At 41.3% G+C, this 14,004-nt stretch overlaps 1 long non-coding RNA gene across 2 annotated transcripts in view; it reads right to left on the reverse strand.

Annotated features, from left to right (window-relative positions):
- The window catches only part of LOC138990197 (uncharacterized), a 157,348-nt gene that overhangs the window by 30,953 nt on the left and 112,391 nt on the right, over nt 1-14,004 (reverse strand). The window contains exon 3 of one of the 2 annotated variants that reach the window (XR_011466312.1): nt 5,762-7,489. The exons of the other annotated variant lie outside the window; for it this stretch is intronic. This is a non-coding gene — a long non-coding RNA (uncharacterized lncRNA). Of the gene's footprint in view, nt 1-5,761; nt 7,490-14,004 lie in introns of those variants that run through there. 2 annotated transcript variants of the gene reach the window in all.

Below are 14,004 nucleotides of genomic sequence, written 5' to 3' on the forward strand. Positions count from 1 at the left end.
AATAAAGAAAAAAAAAATCAGTAAGACATTTTGGACATTTTTGCTCACCTTTACTCTATCCCTTCCTGATATAGCATGACGTGGTCAGGTTGATGTCAACCAATTTCTGGTTCCTCCTTCAGGACACAATGAAATGGTAGAACTTGTTTGCAACACTCTGTTTTTTTTGTGGGAACTGGTTTCCTCCTGGCCTGATTCAGAGTATTGATGGGAATGGTGACATATTTTGGCTATCAGGTTGGAGGCTACAGAAAGCAGTGGGGGGTGAATCAGCCTGTGACAACTTCAGGCCCATGGGCACCTGAGGGCAAGAGATTACAGGCAGAGGAATACAACAGAACATCTAGGGTCCTGAGAGTGGGCAGGGATAAGATTGTTAGGAAAAATAAGAGATTTTTTAAACTGCCACATATACAGGAGAATTGGAGGGGAGAAAAGCAACTGTACAGGTGCAGGGAAGATGTATCCTCAGAAAAAAGCTGAAACTTAAGCCTTCATCCCAGGCTGATTAGTGAAGACCCTCCTCTGCGCAGAGCCAGTCCACAAAGACTGAGTGAAAAAATGGCTTTTCAAATGCCCAATTTTCACCAAAAGATCACAAGACATAAACAAGGGCCATTGCTTATGGTAAACAAGGGCCATTCAAAGGAACAAAGTTAACCTCCACAAACCAACCCTAAAGAAACACAGGTCTTAGAGTTACCTAATGAAGACTTTAAAACAATTTTTTGAAGTGTGCTCAATGAGATAAAGAAGAATACAGACAGACAACTAAATAAATTTAGGAAAACAATGCATGAACAAAAGGAGACTATCAATAAAGAGATTATTAATAAAAAAACCATTGGGATTGACACATATACACTGAAAGTTACTCAGTCGTGTCTGACTTTTTGCAACCCCATGGACTATATAGTCCATGGAATTCTCCAGGCCAGAATACTGGAGTGGTTAGCCTGTCCCTTCTCCAGGGGATCTTCCCAACCCAGGGATCTAACCCAGGTCTCCCACATTGCAGGTGGATTCTTTACCAGCTGAGCCACCAGGGAAGCCCACCAGGCTCCTCTGTCCATGGAATTCTCCAGGCAAGAATATTGGAATGGGCTGCCATTCCCTTCTCCTGGGGATCTCCCTGACCAGGGATTGAACCCAGGTCTCCTGCGTCACAGACAGAATCTTTACCATCTGAGCCACCAGGGAATCCCAATATATATACACTACTATGTACAAAATAACTAACGAGAAGCAACTGTATAGCACAGGAGACTCCACTCAGTGTTCTGTGATTACCTAAACGGGAAGGAAACACGAAACAGGGGGGCTAGACGGATATGTCCAGTTGATCTACTTTGCTGTACAGCAGAAAGTAACACAACGCTGTAGAGGAACTATACTCCAGTAAAAATGTTTTTTAAAAAGAGAACCAAACAGAAACTACCAAGCTGGAAATAACAAATAACTGAATTAAAAAATTCACGAGAGGTTCAACAACGAATTCAAACAAGCAGAAAAACAGAATCAGAAAACTTGAAGATGGGTCATTTGAAATTTATTAAATCTGAGGAACAAAAAGAAAAAGAATGAGGAAAAGTGAAGAGAACCTACAGGACTTATGTGATACCATTAAGCAGATTAATATATGCATTATGGGAGTGCCAGAAGAAGAGAGAGAGAGAGGGGGGCAGAGAATTTATTTGAAGAAAAAATGGTGAAAATGTCCCAAATTTGAAGAAGGACATGGATATATACATATAAGAATCTTAATAAACTCTAAGTAGGATAAACCAAAAAGGATGATTATAAACCAATAACCAAATAATAATCAAAAAAAGAACCAAAACAGAAGACAAAGAGAGAATCTTGAAAGCAGCAAGAGGAAAGTGGTTCATCATATACGAGGAAATTACAAGAATAACATCAGTGGATTTCTCAGCAGCAATCTTACAGGCTAGAAAGCAAGGGGATGATGTATTTAAAGTACTGAAAGAAAAAAAAAATCACCATCTGAGAATACTACATAAGGCAAAACTGTTCTTTAGAAATGATAGAGAGAAACTGAGACATTCTCAGGTGAACAAAAGTTGAGGGAGTTAACACTAGACCCACCCTACAAGAAATGCTAAAGGGAGTTCTTAAAGTTGGGACAAAAGGATGCTGGATAGGAACTTGAAGCATATGACTGCAGAAGTCCTCTGGTTAGAGTCAACATACGGACAAATACAAAAACCTGAATTCTTACAATTTTGGTCCATAACTCCACTACTCAATTTTAAATAGGCTTTAAAAGACAAAAGCATAAACAACAGTTATAAATCAATGGTGACAGGTACACAGTGTACCAAGATGTAATTTGTGACGTCAATAATGTAAATACAGGTGGGGCAGAGACTTAAAGGAGTAGAGTTTCTATATGCAGTTGAAGTTATCCCTTAGCTTCACTGAAGTTGCTTCAGTCGGTTCCGACTCTGTGCCACCCCATAGATGGCAGCCTACCAGGCTCAGTTTAAAATATATAGTTATAACTTTAGTGTGTTCTGCAATCCCATGGCAAACACAAAGAAAACATCTACAGAACGTAAGTAAAAGGAAACAAGAAGGAAATCAAAATATGTCACTACAAAAAAAAAAAAAAAAATCAACTAAACACAAAGGAAGGCAGTAAGGAAGCAAATGAGGGACAAAAAGCAAAAATACAGAAAACAAAGAATGGCAATAGTAAGTCCTTCTATAGTAATTACTATTTCTAAGATGTGGGCCATTTTTAAAGTCTTTATTGAATTTGTTACAATACTGTTTCATCTTTTGATTTTTTGGCAGTGAGTCATGTGGGATTTTAGCTCCCCAGGGAACAAACTCACACCCCCTGCATTGGAAGGCAAAGCTTAACCACTTAACCACCAGGAAGTCTTTAAGTAATTACTTTAACTGTAAATGGATTAAATTCCCCAATCAAAAGATGTAGACTGGCTCAGTGGATTAAAAAAAACAACCAAAAACAGAGTCCAAGTATATGCTTTCTACAAGAGACTTACTTCTAAGGATCAACAGACACAAATACTTTGAGAGTAAAAGTATGGGAAAACATAATTCATCTTAGTAATCAAAAGAGAGTGGGGGTGGTATACTAACAACAGAAAAAATAAACCTTAAATCAAAAATTGTTACAGGAGACAAAGAACTTTATGACAAAACGTTCAATTTACCAAGAAGATAAAACAATCATGTGTGCAATAGACATCAGAGCTGCCCTAAATATGAAGCAAATATTGTCAGAGTAGGAGGGAAAAATACAGGCATAGCTTGTTTTTTTGCACTTGACTTTATTGTACTTTGTAGACAGTACATACTTTACAGGCTGAAGGTTTGTGGCAACTCTGCTGAGCAAGTCTATAGTACCACTTTCCCAACAGTATTTGCTTACTTGGTGTCTCTGTGTCACATTTTTGTAATTCTCGTAGCATTTAATCTTATTATTATATATGTTATGGTGATCCGTGATCAGTGATCCTTGATGTCACTAACATGAGTCACTACAGTCTCAGCTGAGGTATGCATAACTTAGATATTATGAGTTCATTTCCAGACCACCACAGTAAAGCAAATATTGCAATAAGGCAAGTCCCATGGATTTTCTGGTTCCCCAATGCATATAAAAGTTATATTTACACCATACTGTCATCTGTTACGTGCAATAGCATTATGTCTACACACATACCTCCATTAAAAAATACTTTATTGTTGGATTTCCCTGGTGGTCCAGTGGTTAACAGTCAGCCTGCCAATGCAGGGGACACAGGTTTGATCCCTGGTCCAGGAAGATTCCATGTGCTGGGAGGTAACTAAGCCTGTGCACCACAACTACCGAGTCTGTGCTCCAGAGCCTGAGAACTGCGACTGCTGAGCCCGTGCACGCTAGAGACTGTGCTCTGCAACGAGAAGCCACCAAAGTGAGAAACCCAAGCACTGCAGCTAAGACTAGCCCCGACTCACCGCAACTAGAGAAAGAAGCATACACCAATGAAGACCAGTGCAGCAAAAAAAACTCATCTCCCTAATTCTTTAACAAAGAATACTTTAAATACTTTAATGCTAAAAATGCTAAGTGTTGTCTGAAAATGCAGGATTGCTACAAGCCTTTTAAAAACAGCAGTATCTGTGAAGTACAATAAACAGAAGCTTGATAAAAGGAGGTATATGTCATAGGACACTTGAATACTTATGGGCAAGTTCTAGACCACTGCCTGGCATGCAGTAAGTTCTCAAAGTCTTTGCAGCATAAATGACTTGAATGAACGATCCGGTACATGATTCTTCTATGAACTGCAGCCACTGGTGAGGGAATCAACGTGGAAAAATGATCATAACAATACAGATTACAATATTTACTAATACAGAAACAAAGATCGGATTAAGCAGATTGATCCTAGTCAATGATGGAGTGGTCAAAATCAGTAATTGGGGACTTGGAAGAAGTATATATTTTTAAAGGTGTTTAGAGGGATAAATAAGACATGTCACAACAGTGTTAGTGGCTTAAATGATTCTCAGTGTATTCATGCATTGATGTATTAATAGATCAATTATATTAATAATTTAAACACGAGAGTAACACAGGGGTAAATCATTGTAATGGGAAGCACAATAGTTACTGTTAGGTGATGAAGGTCACCCAGCTGTGAAGATCAGTGGACTCTCTGTGCTCCTGAAGAAAAACCTACCTGGGGTTCATGGAGTGCAACCGAATAGGAATGATCCCAATGTTGCCTGGACCAAAGAACTTTTCCAGTTTGCCCAAGTCATCCTTGGAAGCCTTAGTGTGCACAAACGAAACTTCTGTAGACTAGGAGTTCCAGATAGGAGAGGAAGACAAGGTGAATAAAACCAAAAGGATTTACACAGCTTTTTTATGAGGCCTTAACTACTTCACTTTTGGCAAATGAACTTGGGCCTTTGGAGGAAATTGTTGGTGGAAACAAACAACAGATTAAATCCTTCTGTGGTCTGGACTTCCCTGGTAGCTCAGACAGTAAAGAATCCACTTGCAATGAGGGAGACCTGGGTTTGATCCCTGGGTTGGGAAGATCCCCTGGAGGAGGGCATGGCAACCCACTGCAGTATCCTTGCCTGGAGAATCCCCATGGACAGAGGAGCCTGGCGGGCTACAGTCCACTGGGGTCACAAAGAGTCAGACACGACTGAGAGACTAAGCAAAGCACAGTGGTCTGATCAGTGTGTCTGCACCACCAGTAACAAATATCAGAGGGCTGTGTATGAGCAAAGATGGTAGCTCCAAATGGAGCCAGACATAAAGGAACTGCGGTAAAAGTCATGAGAGGGATGGGGATAGAAAACTTGAAACACCAACCTTTGAAGCATCTTTTTACAAGAAAGTCTGACTGAGTGACTGAGCAGGCACATACACATTCCAACTGGAACTCCTGTAAATGCAATGGCCCTTTAAGTCTCTATCTCACTTCACTGATAAAGAAACCAAGGGGCAGAGTTAGTAGGATTAGTAGACTTATCTCCCAGAGCCAGTAGATTCTGTTCTTTCTGATCAATTTAAATGTGTTATTCCTTTAAAATTCACATAATTCAATAGCTATGCTTTTCTCTATGTATGTGCTTTGGAATTCCAATCTGTTCCCACAATGATTCTCTTCTTCTAAATAATGAAGAGTTCTGACAAAATGTGGTCCATTGGAGGAGGCAGTGGCAAGGAGTATTCATGCCACGAGAACCCCATAAACAGTTTAAAAAAAAAAAAAAAAAAAGGAAAATTGCATAAATTTCTCTTAAAGAATAAATAACATCAGACAACAGATGAAAAGTTTAAGTAGTAGCGCATTTCCCACATTTACTAGAAAGACAGACTTAAGAATGAGCACATTTACCCCTTCTGAGTAAAGAAGCACCAATATTACAACTGGAAATAGGCAGTACATAAAACTTTGGTGCCAGAAACAACCTTTGTGATTAGATCTTTTTTAGATGAGCAAACCCCAGGAGAGGTCAAGCAAGCTGCCCAGAGGCTAGTTGTGGATTAAAGAGCCTGGATGAAGAAGTCTAGGTATTGGTGTGAAGTGAAGTTGCTCAGTCATGTCTAATTCTTTGTGACCCCATAGACTGTAGCGTACCAGGTTCCTCTCTCCATGGGATTTTCCAGGCAATAGTATTGGAGTGGATTGTCATTTCCTCCTCCAGGGGATCTTCCCAACCCAGGGCTCGAACTCCGGGTCTCCTGCATTGTAGGCAGACGCTTTACCGTCTGAGCAACCAGGGAAGTCCTAAGGTATTGGTGTAACCCCCAACAAAGGTGAGTTGCCTTTAGGAAAAAGTATAGCTCACTCTATGCAAGTCATTCAACTCTAAAAATGAAGAGATTTTTTTTCACAGCTATTTACCTATATTCCAGTCACCCAGAGCACACCCCAAGCCTAGAGAAGATAGATCACCCAGAAGAAACCAGACTAACAGTGGCACCACACCTCAAATGATTACTGTGGAAATACATATTTGATTACGGACATGACAAGTCAGGAAGGCTCGACCTGCCTGGAATAGGTGTGGAAGGAACTGTTATTAAATATTTACACAGCACTGATACACAATAAGTATAATTGTGCCAGACATATAAAGTCCTTGCCCGAGGGAGTTTGCCGTCAGCTGTAAAGCTGGTTATTCCTGACATAGCTGTTGTGTTGCTTCATCAGGTAAACAATCCATTCCATACATCAAAGAAGCATCATTCTGATGAGCTTTCTTCAGAATAAGATTTTATACCTGATGATTTAATGCAGAAGTTACATATACTTGTCACCATATGAAGTTTTTGGAAATTCACTTTGATTCTCTGACAAGCTTACAGTTATTTCTTTCTGTTGAGTCTCTTCATTCTTCCTACTTAACTCTTCCACAGTGTTGCACAAAACACAGTTATATTCTCTGCTACTGCAACATGTATAATGATACCAGCACAAGTGAAGTGCTTTAGAAAGTTTTGATTTTGTAAATCTACTAGCTAAAAAGAAATTGTCAAAGAATTGTAGCCAATCATGGATGCAGGAGCAAAATAAATTAATAAAGGATACTGACTCAAAACATTAGGCAACTTGATGGACACACGAGCGGCTGACCTCAGTTTTATACAGGATACAGTAGGTGGGGAAGGGAAGTGGAAAAAATGATGCAGCCTTGGATGGAAGAAAGATTTTATCTAGCTCATATGATGCGCAGAAGAGATTACATTATACCTCTCACTTAACTCAGAGTGAGTGAAGTGAAGTTGCTCAGTCGTGTCCGATTCTTTGCAACCCCATGGACTGCAGCGTCCCAGGCTCCTCTGTCCATGAGATTTTCCAGGCAAGAGTACTAGAGTGGGTTACCACTTCCTTCTCCAGGGGATCTTCCCAGCTCAGAGATTGAAACCAGGTTTCCCGCATTGCGGGCGGACGCTTTACCTTCTAAGCCATGAGGGACTTACTCAAACCTGCAAAGAATTTAAAGTAGTTAATACTACAAGGAAAAAATCCTCTTGAAATGGGATATGCTAAGACAAGAGTAAAACAACAGGAGTCCAGAAGCTGAGGGATTTGGATAGAGGAAAAGAAACCACTTTCACTGGAAAACTAATATCAAGGATGACTGTCACTTCTTGAGAAATAATTTAGCTTTGTGCTTGTTACTGATTGCTAAGACAGACTGCTGCTGCTACTGCTGCTAAGTCGCTTCAGTCGTGTCCGACTCTGTGCGACCCCATAGACAGCAGCCCACCAGGCTCCCCCGTCCCTGGGATTCTCCAGGCAAGAACACTGGAATGGAGTGCCATTGCCTTCTCCAATGCATGAAAGTGAAAAGTGAAAGTGAAGTCGCTCAGTCGTGTCTGACTCTTGGCGACCCCATGGACTGCAGCCCACCAGGCTCCTCCGTCCATGGGATTTTCCAGGCAAGAGTACTGGAGTGGTGTGCCACAGACCAGGCAGTTAATATGTAGACAGACAGGAAAAGTATCCATTCGTTCATTTTCTCAGGAGCTTTCTCGGCAGCTCAGTGTTAAATAATTCATCTGCCAATGCTAGGAGACACAGGAGATATAGGTTTGATCCCTGGGTTGGGAAGATCCCCTAGAGGAGGCTATGGCAACACACTCCAGTATTCTTGCCTGAAAAATCCCATGGACAGAGGAGCCTGATGGACTACAGTTCACAGGGTTGCAAAGAGTTGGATATGACTGAACAACTGAGCACACACACTCATTTGTTCACTCATTCATTCATTCATTCATGGATATACTGTTTCTGCCTTCAAAAGGCTTGAAGCAGAGACGGTGGTAGTAACAATAGATACACACAGCCTTAAACACCATAGAAATGTGTAAAGACCTCCAAAACAAAAGGTAAGATAACTAAATTATCTAAGGGTGGGATTACAAGGGACAGTTTGAGAGATAAGGTAACATTTGAGCTCAGCCTTAATATTTATTTATTTGGTTGCAGTGCATGGTCTTAGCTGGCCCAGGGCATGTGGGATCTTTGTCTCCCGACCAGGGATCGAACCTACATCCCCTCCATTGAAAGGCAGGTTCTTAACTACTAGACCACCAGGGAAGTCCCTGAGCTTAGCCTTGAAAAAGAATATAACAAATAAAAGCAAAGGGGGCAGATGAGGAAGCCTGTGTAAAGACCCACACCAGTCAGAGAGGAGCAGGACCAGAGAGTGTCCATGGTATCACATGGCTGGGAAGGCGTGCAGGACAAAGGTGAAGGACATGCTCAGATGAAGGACAAAGCCTTCATCTGAGCATGGGGCCAGCCTGGGAGGGCTCCTGGGTCTTCAGTGCCATGCTCAAGAGTGTAGTAAAGACAGTGAAAGTAAAGAAACCACCAGAAAGGAAATGCAGGTTATTAGAAAGTATCTCAATGTTTAAAAGAACAAAAGCTACAAGAAGATGACAGATACAGTTCTAGACTTCAGAGGGGTCCTTCAAATAGCAGACATGTTTGGGATCAGATGCTGTTTTTTTTTTTTTTTTTTTAATTTTATTTTATTTTTAAACTTTAAATAATTGTATTAGTTTTGCCAAATATCAAAATGAATCCGCCACAGGCATACATGTGTTCCCCATCCTGAACCCTCCTCCCTCCTCCCTCCCCACACCATCCCTCTGGGTCGTCCCAGTGCACCAGCCCCAAGCATCCAGTATCGCGCATCGAACCTGGACTGGCAACTCGTTTCTTACATGATATTCTACATGTTTCAATGTCACTCTCCCAAATCTTCCCACCCTCTCCCTCTCCCACAGAGTCCATAAGACTGTTCTATACATCAGTGTCTCTTTTGCTGTCTCGTACATCAGGTTATTGTTACCATCTTTCTAAATTCCATATATATATCGTTAGTATACTGTATTTATGTTTTTCCTTCTGGCTTACTTCACTCTGTATAATAGGCTCCAGTTTCATCCACCTCATTAGAACTGATTCAAATGTATTCTTTTTAATGGCTGAGTAATACTCCATTATGTATATGTACCACAGCTTTCTTATCCATTCATCTGCTGATGGACATCTAGGTTGCTTCCATGTCCTGGCTATTATAAACAGTGCTGCGATGAACATTGGGGTACACGTGTCTCTTTCCCTTCTGGTTTCCTCAGTGTGTATGCCCAGCAGTGGGATTGCTGGATCATAAGGCAGTTCTATTTCCAGTTTTTTAAGGAATCTCCACACTGTTCTCCATAGTGGCTGTACTAGTTTGCATTCCCACCAACAGTGTAAGAGGGTTCCCTTTTCTCCACACCCTCTCCAGCACTTATTATTTGTAGACTTTTGGATCGCAGCCATTCTGACTGGTGTGAAATGGTACCTCAGAGTGGTTTTGATTTGCAATTCTCTGATAATGAGTGATGTTGAGCATCTTTTCATGTGTTTGTTAGCCATCTGTATGTCTTCTTTGGAAAAATGTCTATTTAGTTCTTTGGCCCATTTTTTGATTGGGTCATTTATTTTTCTGGAGTTGAGCTGTAGGAGTTGCTTGTACATTTTTGAGATTAGTTGTTTGTCAGTTGCTTCATTTGCTATTATTTTCTCCCATTCTGAAGGCTGTCTTTTCACCTTGCTAATAGTTTCCTTTGATGTGCAGAAGCTTTTAAGGTTAATTAGGTCCCATTTGTTTATTTTTGCTTTTATTTCCAATATTCTGGGAGGTGGGTCATAGAGGATCCTGCTGTGATGTATGTCAGAGAGTGTTTTGCCTATGTGCTCCTCTAGGAGTTTTATAGTTTCTGGTCTTACGTTTAGATCTTTAATCCATTTTGAGTTTATTTTTGTGTATGGTGTTAGAAAGTGGTCTAGTTTCATTCTTTTACACGTGGTTGACCAGATTTCCCAGCACCACTTGTTAAAGAGATTGTCTTTAATTCATTGTATATTCTTGCCTCCTTTGTCAAAGATAAGGTGTCCATATGTGCGTGGATTTATCAGATGCTGTTTTTATCCCACTTTTCAAGGAATATTCTAGGGTGTATAGGATGGCCAAATTACTTATCCAGGTCCACACTCTGTTACTGGAAGAGAGGAAAATATGACACAGCTCTGGGTGGGGCACAGGATTTTCCTGAACATCCACTGAGGGCAGAAATCACAGGATAAATGTCTCAGGAACATTAAAGAAATAGAAAATTTAGCTCTTTTAATCAAAAAGCTAAAAACTGAGGTAGAAGGATGACAGAAATACGACAAAAGACTAAACTCATTAGGAAAGATGGTATTGATGTGTACATATTTCTTTACACAACAGAACTGACAGCTTTCTGAAAAGTGCACATTTCTGTAAAACAAATTTTTAAAAATACCTTACTGGGGACTTCCCTGGTGATCCAGTGGTTAAGACCCCGAGCTCCCAAAGTAGGGGGCCTGGGTTCAATCCCTGTCAGGGAACTAGATCCCACATTCCACAACTAAGAGTTGGCATGCACCAACGAAAGATCCCACCTGCCACAACTAAGACTCAGCACAGCCAAATAAATACATTTTTTAAAAAGTCTTTCTTAAAAAATGAAATGCATTCTGTAAGAGAATTTATTAATTTTTATTAACTGATAGTATGGATAATTTATACACTTTATAATAACCCTCTGATCAGTTTCTGGTTTGCATGATAATTAAATTAACTCTTAAAAGAGACATAGCTATCCTATAAATGGAGGGAAACAAAGCTAATATCGAAAAATGTTGCCCAAATCAATGTGAACTTATCACAACCACTCTGGGTATTAAAAATAGAAAATAATGTGGCCTTCTGCTAAGCCACGATGGTCTTACTTCCTGATCCCTTAAACCTGTCTTCTGTTCTACCTCACTGGAAGATGGGAAGCAAAGTTCCCTGGTTCAACCCAGAGCAAGCTCTGTCCTCTATGTAACTTGGTTACATGGGTCACTGGGCTTGTTCAAGTGAACACAACATGTTTGACAAGATAAATCCTCTGAAGATGGGAAATACGACTCTTATCCGCTACTAATGAGTCTACCAAAGTTTTAATGGACAGAGCTTCTAAGCAGAGTGATTCTGGGCTTACACTATAAGACGGTCTAGCAATAAATAGGATGATGGAGAGACATCCCAGTGGGGGTCTTTCCAGGATTCAGTAGGTACGTTCAATATGTAAAGGAGGAAAACCCTGCTATGTGACTCCAACTGGCTCCTATAGAGGATGAACCTTATTAGACTATAGAGTTTCTCAAAGATGCTGAAGACTCCTCAGTTCAGTTCAGTCGTGTCTGACTCTTTGCGACCCCATGGACTGTAGCACGCCAGGCCTCCCTGTCCATTGCCAACTCCTAGAGTTTACTCAAACTTGTGTTCATTGAGTCGGTGATGCCATACAACCATCTCATCCTCTGTCGTCCCCTTCTCCTCCTGCCTTCAATCTTTCCCAGCATCAGGGTCTTTTCTAATGAGTCAGTTCTTCGCATCAGGTGGCTGAAGTATTGGCGTTTCAGCTTCAGCATCAGTCCTTCCAATGAACACCCAGGACTGGTCTCCTTTAGGATGGACTGGTTGGACCTCTTTGCAGTCCAAGGGACTCTTAAGAATCTTCTCCAACACCACAGTTCAAAAGCATCAATTCTTCGGTGCTCAGCTTTCTTTATAGTCCTACTCTCACATCCATACATGACTACCAGAAAAACCATAGATTTGAGAAGATTCCTCAATCAGAATCAAATCATGACTATTAAAAGTAAGTACTCTGAGTGCCCAGTTGCTAAGTCGTGTCCAGCTCTTTGAGACCCCATGGAATGTAACCCACCAGGCTCCTCTGTCCATGGAATCCTCCAGGCAAGAATACTGGAGTGGGTTGCCATGCTTGCCTATAGGTCATCTTCCAGACCCAGGGATTGAACCTGTATCTCTTTCATCTCCTGCATCGGCAGGCGGGTTCCTTACTACTCAGCTACCTGGGAAGCTAAGTATTCCCCAGCCAACTCCAAACCGGATGAGCCAGCATCTGAATTTAATTTTAACAAAAATTGAGATGGTTCTTATGTACCCTTAAGATAACCATGGGCTTAAAGGAAGTAACCTCAGATGGCCCTTTGATTTCAATAAGCGCCTCAGTTGTTCCTGGATGTGCTGTGATAGGCCTGAAGAAGAGCTGGGGGATAAGAGCTGGAAAGATCTGAACTGTTCTATATGACAGAGGGAGAAGAACATGAAATTCTGGAGACAGGAATAGACAGGAATTGTGGTAGAAAGGAATTTGAAAGAACAGATGGGAGAAGAAAAGAAGAAGACACCAAGATGTCCGGAGGTTGAAGAATACTGGTAGAGTAGACACTATACGAGGGTTTCCCAGGTGGCACTAGTGGTAAAGACCCTGCCTGCCAATGCAGGAGATCATTCCATTCAGCGATTAGTAGCATACAGCCATGTGAGACGTTAAGATGACAACCGTAGAGTAAGCAAGGGCTTGTAAACACTCTGGCCCAGAGCAGAGACAGAACTCCAGTCAGCTGATTTATCTGTATTTTGTGAGCAACAACTACATTTTTTTTGGCCACACTGCATGGCACGTGGGATCTTCGTTCTCCGACCAGGGATTGAGCCCCATTGGAAGCACAGAGTCTTAACCACTGGACCACCAGAGAAGTCTCAACAATCACATATTAATCAATTTTAATGTGTTCATCCCAAATGTCCACACTTTAAAGAAGCAGAACCCTCTACTATAGCCCCTGTCAGAGTGTGGTGGATTTTTGAGTAAATTTTTCAACTCCTACACATTGTGTTTTCCAACTTAAAGAAAGCAATGTGTAATGCTAGACTTCTGTCTGAATATCAGCATCTCATATATCAGTAATTTCTACCTCTGCTGCCCAAATACAACTGAGTTAGGTCTTAACATTGTTTTAAACCAATAATGTGCAGGCTGAGCTGGGGAGCCTTTCCAGGAGTGACAATGAGGAGAAGCCAATGGACTCTTCCAGGCTTCCTCCATCACCCTCCCCATTGCTCCAATTTCCTACAAATCAATTCCCCGAGGCAGTGGTTGGGTAGAGACACACAATCCATTGTTGTTTGGGGGAACAACACTTCCTGTCTTCTACTCTTCCTGTCTCTATTTATCTTGTGTTAGCTCATCATTATTTTCAATGTTTGGAAACTTTAAAAGAGCCATTTATAAAGAGAACCATTACTTATCAAATAAACAAGTATTACACTCTTGCTGCTACCCTCCCTCTGAACCGTCTCAGTGACATTTAAGGAGCTTCCCAGAGGGCTTCCCTGGTGGCTCAGGAGGTGAAGAATCCGCCTGCCAATGCAAGAGACCCGGTTTGATCCCTGGGTCAGGAAGAACCCCTGGAGAAGGGAATGGCTACCCACTCTGGCATTCTTGCCTGGAGAATCCACACGGACACAGGGGCTTGGTGGGCCACAGTCCATGGGGTTGCAGAGTCAGACACAACTGAAAGACTAACACATTCAGTCATTCTACTCCCCAGAGGC

The sequence above is a fragment of the Bos mutus genome, chromosome 12 (genome assembly GCF_027580195.1).
Source record: "Bos mutus isolate GX-2022 chromosome 12, NWIPB_WYAK_1.1, whole genome shotgun sequence".
In the NCBI taxonomy this organism is placed as follows: Eukaryota; Metazoa; Chordata; class Mammalia; order Artiodactyla; family Bovidae; genus Bos; species Bos mutus.